The 8,345-nt window shown below is 38.6% G+C and overlaps 1 long non-coding RNA gene across 5 annotated transcripts in view; it reads left to right on the top strand.

The window, feature by feature from the left end:
• The first annotated feature begins 520 nt into the window (after window positions 1-520).
• The window catches only part of LOC128084559 (uncharacterized), a 47,239-nt gene continuing 39,414 nt past the window's right edge, over window positions 521-8,345 (top strand). For 4 of the 5 annotated variants that reach the window (XR_008208593.1, XR_008208592.1, XR_008208594.1 and 1 more), the window contains exons 1-4: window positions 521-655; window positions 3,093-3,173; window positions 7,253-7,491; window positions 7,838-8,102. This is a non-coding gene — a long non-coding RNA (uncharacterized LOC128084559). The remainder of the gene's footprint in view (window positions 656-3,092; window positions 3,174-7,252; window positions 7,492-7,837; window positions 8,103-8,345) is intronic. The other variant, XR_008208591.1, reaches the window with a different exon arrangement.

The following is an 8,345-nucleotide window of genomic DNA, read 5'->3' as shown; positions in this document are numbered from 1 at the left end:
GGCTACCAGAATCTGCAGGAAGTGGTCAGAGTCTCAAAGTTTGCAGAACGGACAGTTAGGAATGGCTTTTCCTAGCACCTGATACTAGGGTGTTTCTGTTCAACTTCTCCATCAACTAGCTGCATGGTATGTCATTGTCTCAGCAACTTCTTGGATAGCACCATATGAAAGAGAGGCATAATACAAATTGGAAGGGAAGAATGCTGCTGTTCAGAAGGATGTAGATGAGCTGGAATTATGGGCCAGCACAGAACGCCTGAAACTCAACAAACAAAAATGCTGTGTGTTGAATAGTAAGAACACATGCAACAGCACAGGCTAGAAAGTGGCTGGAAAACACCCTTGCTGAAAAGCGTCTGGTTGTTCGCTTGGACACAAATATGAAACTCTTTTATAGTGGGTCTGGTCAAGCACTGGAACAGGCTGCCCGGGGAGGCTGCAGAATCTCTATCTTTGGATATATTTAAAACCTGACTCCAAATGAATAAACTACTACTCTACTACAAAATACTCTAGGTAGCCCTGTTTTAAGCTGAACCAGATGATGCCTGGAGACTCCAGAATCCGCTATTCTGTGATTTTGTGTCAGCAAGAAACCACTGCTGCAATGAAAACTAACTGAGCTGCATTTGTGAGATCTAACAGCAAGTCAAAGGTATGTGATTACACCACTCTGCTTAGATCTAGTGGCACAGCCTCTAAGGCATCATATTCAACGTAGGGATCCTCAAGTGTTAAATATGATTGCTTTTTTTTTTTTTTTTTAATCATCTTGCAATTAGAAGGGTTTGTGTGTGTGTGTATAGCTATTTTTTAAAGATGCTTGGATCTATTGTGATGTTTGCTGGTCAAGTTGTGCTTCATGCATAACTTTGTTCACTTATCTCTGTCTTCTGGTGTTACTGTTGTACACTCCATGAGAATTTGCAGCCAAACTAAAATTAAAAAGCCAATGATTTGTCAATATTATGCTTTTTTTCCCTGTTTCTACGGAGATGTAGGATAAAATATCATTCTAAATTGAAAAATCCCTTCATTTTAGGACAGATTACAGAAGGGAGAACTCTTCCAGAAGGCCTTGTTGTTGTTATTTCTAATTTCTACTTGAGTGAATGGGATCTCCAGTCAAAGTAATGTTCATATTATCCTAGGCATTAGTTTAATACTTTGAAGTAGTTATTGTCAAGTTCATTTATATTTAAAAGAGACAATGAAAATGGATGAAGGGGAAGAAATTTTTATCCACTCTTTTACAGGGAACTTGAACTTTGCTTTAGCTAAGATTGCTAACAAATGAAAATTTTAGTGAATTAAAGGAACTACAGTCCCAGTTATAGATGTAGTAGGTGTAGTGCTAGAGATGAGATGGATAACAATAAAATGAGCTGTCCAGAATATTACTGAGACCAAAATCACATGATATAAATGCACCATCCTTTCCATCTTCTCTACTATTCATTGCTAATACCTCAGCAAGGGATTTCAGTGCTGCTCATCAAGCCTTTTGTAGTAACTGAAGATGAATTCTGGTCTTTGGAAACCTAATTTGTTCAGTGTTTTTATGAAAATGGTCAGAAGGCGTTTTTAAGAAAAAATACAGTTAAGAGCATCAGTTAAGCTCTTATTCGCTTTGCCTGATTGATTATAACCACATCTCCATATACTAACTGTCTGCTTAATTGCTATCTCCAAAGCTGAATATTGATTCTGATTTCAGTTAAGAGAGGCTACCTTCCACAGAACACCCATGTTGAAAACATATAACAGATACTGTTTTGTTTCAAAACAAATTCATTATTCGTATTTCAATTTGATTATAGGTATTTATAATTTATTCTAATTCTGTTCTGATGATTTCAATGGGGTGCTCTTCACTGTTATCTCTGACCCATTTCCGATAGTGCATTAAGCTATGTGATTAACATCTGTCACATATTGTTTGTTCTCTCATCTTCTCCCTAGGGATATAAGTGTGTGCAGTGAAGTGTCCTGTTAATTTGTTATTTTAAATATGCATGTTGCTATGTATTTATTAGTGAAGAAAAAGCCAGGGAAATGGGCCTTACATTTGGACCATAAAATAAGCAGTCTTCTAATGCATCTTTTCCTCATCCCTTATGTAAAATAATATTGCAAGTAAAATTAATGTAGAGATTTCATTTTATGAGAGTGATGTAATATCATGTTATTTTACAAGTTCTGTGTTCTGTTTTACTACATTAGTTCTCACAGAAATGCATGCCTACTCACCAGTGAATTATCCTGAATCTAACATACCTTTTGGATTGTATGTTATAATTTATCTGCAGTAGCAATACTGAGGATACCAGAAGCACTTATATATACGGAAGTGTCTGACAGTATTTCAAACCCTAGAAGAATTAGGAATGCAAGTGAAAAACAGGCCTCTGTTACGAAGTGATGGGCAAAGTTTAGCAGCAATTTCAATTTTTATCTTGCTTTTTCTCATCTGGTAGTTTCTGAAGTTTTTCCTCTTTGCTTTGTCTTTTTTTTCCTTACTTATTTTCTGTCTGGTTTATTTCTGGTCAGCTTCGCCTATACAAAAAGCTAGGAGTTAAAAGTTATTAGATTTAAAAATGTAAAAGGTTGATTTTGTTTTTATTGGGCTGTTTCAGACTGAAGTGTTAGAAACAGCTGGAAGGCTAATCAGTAACTTTCTGAGAAATACTAATTAATGAAAATCCAGTGGTCTGGAATGCTTTCAGAAATAGAGGCTCATTCCTTGTCAGATTTCTGTATCTGTGGCATGTTTGCTTTGTTATCCAAAGATGGCTTTCTAAATGGAAAATTATGAAAGAGAATGCTCAATAATAGAAAATGAGAATATTATAAATATGAACACTGGCTTTTTTAAGCTGAGTGTCTGAACTTCAGTTAACTTTAATAGGGCCAATGTTTCATTCTAAAGATGTTTGTTAATGTTTTTTAAGCCAGAGTACAAGTGTAAAGCAATATTATGAAGTCCAGTGTAAAGCAATATTATTATCAGTGATTTTTAAAGTGGAGCATGATAATAATTCCTATGTATTTTATGAAACTGAAAAATTTTTCTCTTTTTGCACTCTCACCAGACTTCTGAAGTGGGTCTGATTTTCTCCGTCACATTGTCAACTCTGCGAAGCAGTGATGATTGTAAATGTTGCACATCAGATGTGAGTACTGCTCTTCTTCAATCTTCATTGAATGGCCTAATGTAATTTTTCATCTTGTTCAGTTTTTCTTTAAAATATCCCACAAACTACAAAAATATCAATTACTTGCAGAGTCAGTTAACTTTACAGTTCCCTTGTGTTTCATTTCCCAGTCTAAATAGGCCCTCTGACCCACTGTTGAGGGCAAGGACAAGCTAACAAGGACAGCTAAGATTATAACAAGACAGGAGAGACTATCTGTCCCTGAAAATCAATTGCATTGTTTACCAAGCTAGGCTGAGATGCTGTCATTCATTAAGCTCCTGTAATAAGGTAAGTTTGATTGACTGTATCCTAGGGGAGAGTGACAAAAAATTAGCCATTCTGTCAGAAATAAAGCCAAAACTGAGAAAAACTTTCAAGATTAAAAAGAAAAATCACCTTCTGATGCTAAACAGAAAATTTGTCAAAACTTCAAGAGCGTATCTGAATTAATCATAGAATCACAAATTGGCCTGGATTGAAAAGGATCCTAAAGATCATCCAGTTTCAACCCCCCTGCTATGTGCAGGGTCACCAACCACCAGACCAGGCTGCCCAGAGCCACATCCAGCCTGGCCTTGAATGCCTCCAGGGCTGGGGCATCCACAGCCTCCTTGGGCAACCTGTTCCACTGCGTCACCACCCTCTCTGTGAAAAACTTCCTCCTAATATCTAACCAAACCTCCCATCTTAGTGTAAAACCATTTTCCCTTGTCCTATCACCACCTACCCTCGTAAACAGCCATTCCCCTTCTTGTTCACATGCTCCCTTCAAGTATTGGAAGGCCACAATGAGATCTCCTTGGAGCCTTCTTTTCTCCAAGCTAAACAATCCCAGTTCCCTCAACCTTTCTTCATAGGAGAAGTGCTCCAGCGCCCTGATCATCTTAGTGGCCCTCCTCTGGACCCACTCCACGAGCTCCACATCCTTCCTGTACTGGGGGCCCCAGGCCTGGATGCAGTACTGCAGATGGGGCCTCACAAGAGTAGAGGGGGACAATCACCTTCCTATCCCTGCTGGCCACCCCTTTTTTAATGCAGCCCAGGATATAGTTATGCTGCCTCGTGTCCAGCTTCTTCTTGTAACCAGGACCCCCGTGTCCTTTTCAGCAGGGCTGCTCTCAAGGAGATCTTCCCCCAGTTTGTATAAATACCTGGGATTGCCCTGACCTGAATGTAGCACCTTGCACTTGGCCTTACTGAACCTCATTAGGTTCACTTTTCCAGCCAGTCTAGGTCCCTCTGGATGGCTTCCCTTCTCTCCAGTGTATTGACTGCACCACTCAGCTTGGTGTCATGTGCAAACTTGCTGAGGGTGCACTTGATTCCATTCTCTGTGTCATTAATAAAGATGCTGAAGAGCACTGGTCCTAAGACCAACCGCTGGGGGGACACCACTCTTGACTGGCCTCCACCCTGACTCAGAACACTTGATCACAACACTTCAGCTGCAACCAGCCAACCAATTCTTTAATCCATCGAACAGTCCATCTTTCAAATCTTTACCTCTCCAAATTAGAGAGAAGGATGTAGTGAGGGACCATGTCAAAGGCTTTGCAGAAGTCCAGGTAGATTATATTTGTTGCCCTTCCCCTGTCCACCAATACCGTCACCACATCACAGGGGGCCACCAAATTAGTCAGGCAACTTTTACCAGTGGTGAAACCATGCTGGCTGTCTTGAATCACTTCTCTGCCTTATATGTGCCTTAACATAACTTCTAAGAGGATCTGGTCCATGATCTTCCCAGGCATAGCAGTCTCTTCCATAATCTCTCTTCCATACCAGACATTGAGAGAAGAGACTAGAAACAAAGATCTATGTTGTGCCATTGGCTCTCTTCACTGTGTGCCTAAGACTTAGCCACATGTTCTGAATCGTCTCATACTCTCTAAGGGAGGAATATGTTAGGCAAAGAGTCTTTTGCTTGCAGGAACCTAATACCATAAAAACCTGGGATACCCCCCAAAAATCATGAGTGCTGAACCTTCAGCATTTGTGCTAGGTACTTAAACATAGGAATTTTGTGACTGCAGACAATACTGAGTACAAGATACTGAAGATGTCGTTACTTCCTATTGAACATTATCATAGGGGTAATTTCCTACGTTGTTAATTATGCCTACTGTCAAATTAGAATTTGACAGTGTTGATTATAATTGTTTGTGTTTTGCTGTATTTAGAAATTCTTAATTTTGTGTTGTTTAAATCATAGTTCTGGAGAAGCAGTTTACAAGGATTCTTCACGGTGAAGAACTGGCAGCTGTAATTGTATAATGAATTAATTGAAGCAGGTTAGGCAATTAAGGAATTCTATTTATAGCCAGGGCACATTTCTTCTTATATGTTTCTTTATGTGCAAGAGAAAGAAAAAACAGTCTGTGCTCTCACAGAAAATGAGTGGTTTGCATAAAGATAAGTTTGAAAGGCAGTGTTGAGATCTACATCAGACACAGGTCAGAATTTGAGTTTGGTGCACAAGTCAGGTACAGGACTCAGCTTCTGATTAATGAGATTCAAAGGATTTGATAAACTTCTTGATGAGAATTCACATCAAAATTGTAATGCTGTCCCTTCTGCTCATTTTCTTGGAACAGTCCTCACCTGTAGCAATACAGATCAGCTGCTGCTTTGTGAAAGTTTGATCTCTGATCTCCATCTTGGGAAAGTGACAAACTGTCCCATAAAGATTTTGGCTTAGCTGAACCTCTCTGGAAGAGGTGCCTCTACAATGTTTGCTTAGGATCCAGGGCCAAAACCATGAATGTGGTTTATGATTCAATGGCTGGAGTCTGAATAATGTGGAGGAATTTGTATCTGGAGTTCTGGTTTTGCCCTGTTAAAATGACTTTCTTAGTTTCATCTCTTTGTATGGATGGGGTGTCTGAGCAGTGTAATTTACAGTGAATCAAATATATATATATATATACATATATATAACCCAGCCTGGGGCAAATAATGTAGTATTTTTTTTGTCCTGAAACTGCTACCTACTTCTTGGCCCCTGTCTCGTTGTAGGAAAATAAGGTCCATGTTTCCTGGGAGGAGAGAATAATATCACTAACTAACCATTGCCATTTTTTTTTTTACCAGATGAAGATGAATGTGAACAAAAATAACGTTGTTATGTGTCATACCCAATTTCTTTTAATTATGGTTCTAAATGATACTAAGGATCTTCGCTTGGATTGCTCTTGATATTGGAGAATATGCTTCCTTGCTGAGTCATTTCTAAGTGTTGGTGCTTTCATTTAAAGGTGAAAATAACTTGTCCTGTTGTGGAAGCAAATTCTTTGTTTCGTAGTGAAAAAGAAGTTATTTCAATTTTGGAAGACTTTTTAAGAACTGAGATTCTAATAAGGCTTGAAAATTGTTCATTTCTAACTCAATTTTCCTTTAGTAATAAATTAGCATTAGTTAGCATAGGCTTATTTAAGTTCTCCAGTTTATTAAGTTAAGCATGGTGAGCATTATGTTTAATTGTCAGCATTTCAGATAAGATCTGTTTTTATCTTCTTCCTATTTCCAAAATGGCATGAAAATAATCGCTCCTATTCCTCTGAAAACTCTAATATTAATAACAACAACAGTAGTAGTAATATTATGGTAGCATTTCAGGACCAATCAAGGGCAGTTCTGCTGTGGTGTCTTCTGTCCTAAATATCTTATTGTTAAAGAGAATGGGAGGCAATCTGGGAAGTTATTTCCTCAATGTAATCTCCCATTTTGCTAAACTTTTATGAAGCAGGCTTGAATTTTGGTTCTAGACCTTCATCTACCAAGTGGCTTTGGTCTCTAGCCTGTGTGGCCTTGTGTCACCAATTTCTACATCAGCTGGGTTTCTGGTCTGTTTTTGGTGAGGAACCACAAACCCAGGGTCATTAACGTTTGACACAAAGTAGCGTTTTACTCTTCCAGAAATACTTTTTTTTTTTTTTTTTCCTTTTCTTTTTTTGTACTTTGTCTTTTTCTTTTTTTTTTCTTTTTTCTTTCTTTCTTTCTTTCTTTTTTTTCTTTTTCTCAGAGCAATTAACTGTTTTTATTGTTTTCCACTGCAGAACGATATGCATGAAATAGAATTACTGTTGTTCCTGCGAGACACTCAGCTAACTTGCAAACTTGATAAAGGAGTCAAAGGCTTAGGAAGACATCACTGAGAATAAGAGAGCACCATTGACCTGCAGTCTGGATGGGCTTCCTGGGAAGGCAGCATTATGCCCCACAAGAGATTCTGTACTCCATTTTACAAAGATCTCATCTGGAATTTTCCACCCCTTACAGCAGTCAAATTATAACAGTAAGACTCTCTACCTTGTGATTTCTGTCACGTTACTGCTAAGACAGGCTCATTTACTGTTGCCTGCTTGCACTCAGTGCTGGGTTTCCAGGTTATGCCAAGTGTGAATGAGCTCTAGAAATAGGAAGCCACTGCCATGACTATACCTGGTAGGTTTTCAGAGGCTAGATCAACTCTGGAGGTCCCCTCACGCTTATACAGTTTTAGAAAGGGCTATTGATGGTGCCTCTGAACCAAAATTCAAATAAAGATCTCAGATGTTTCCAGAGTTGCTCTAATTGCTACAACAACACCTTTGTTTTGTAGAAGTCACTAATCATTAAAATGTCTTACTGCCTGTTGGCAGGGGAGATGCTTAGAGAGCGATTGGCCTGCATATGAAGACCTTCAAATGTATCAGGCAATTGCAGTCCAGGTCTGCACTCATCCACTACAATGAACAGAGGATGCTGCTGACTATTAGCTATGCATTTTATTGAGATTGTGCTACTGTTCTCAGCCATTTGTTCAGAGATGGATTTGAAGCACCTTTTCCTTCCTGTTCAGGAATGATGACATCAACTGAACAAAATACAAACTGATTAAGTGACTTTTAAGGATGTATTTCAAAGGTAAGCCAACGATTCAATCGTACTGCTGTGTATGCAGTGACAGAGTTGCTTGTATACAGTAATTGAATGCTACACAAAGTGCTTATGATCACACATTTTTTTGAGCCAGAAAAATATATTATAAATGCCAATGTGTAGTGATGACTGCCATTGCATATGCCAGATTGTGCTTTTCCACCTGCAGCTGAATTTTCAGTGCTGGAATTCCTCCCGTGCCTTTTCAAGCCAACCATGTCATGAAAA

The sequence above is a fragment of the Tympanuchus pallidicinctus genome, unplaced genomic scaffold (genome assembly GCF_026119805.1).
Source record: "Tympanuchus pallidicinctus isolate F22 unplaced genomic scaffold, pur_lepc_1.0 scaffold27, whole genome shotgun sequence".
NCBI classification, from domain to species: Eukaryota; Metazoa; Chordata; class Aves; order Galliformes; family Phasianidae; genus Tympanuchus; species Tympanuchus pallidicinctus.
This window is presented reverse-complemented; position numbering and strand designations above follow the sequence as displayed.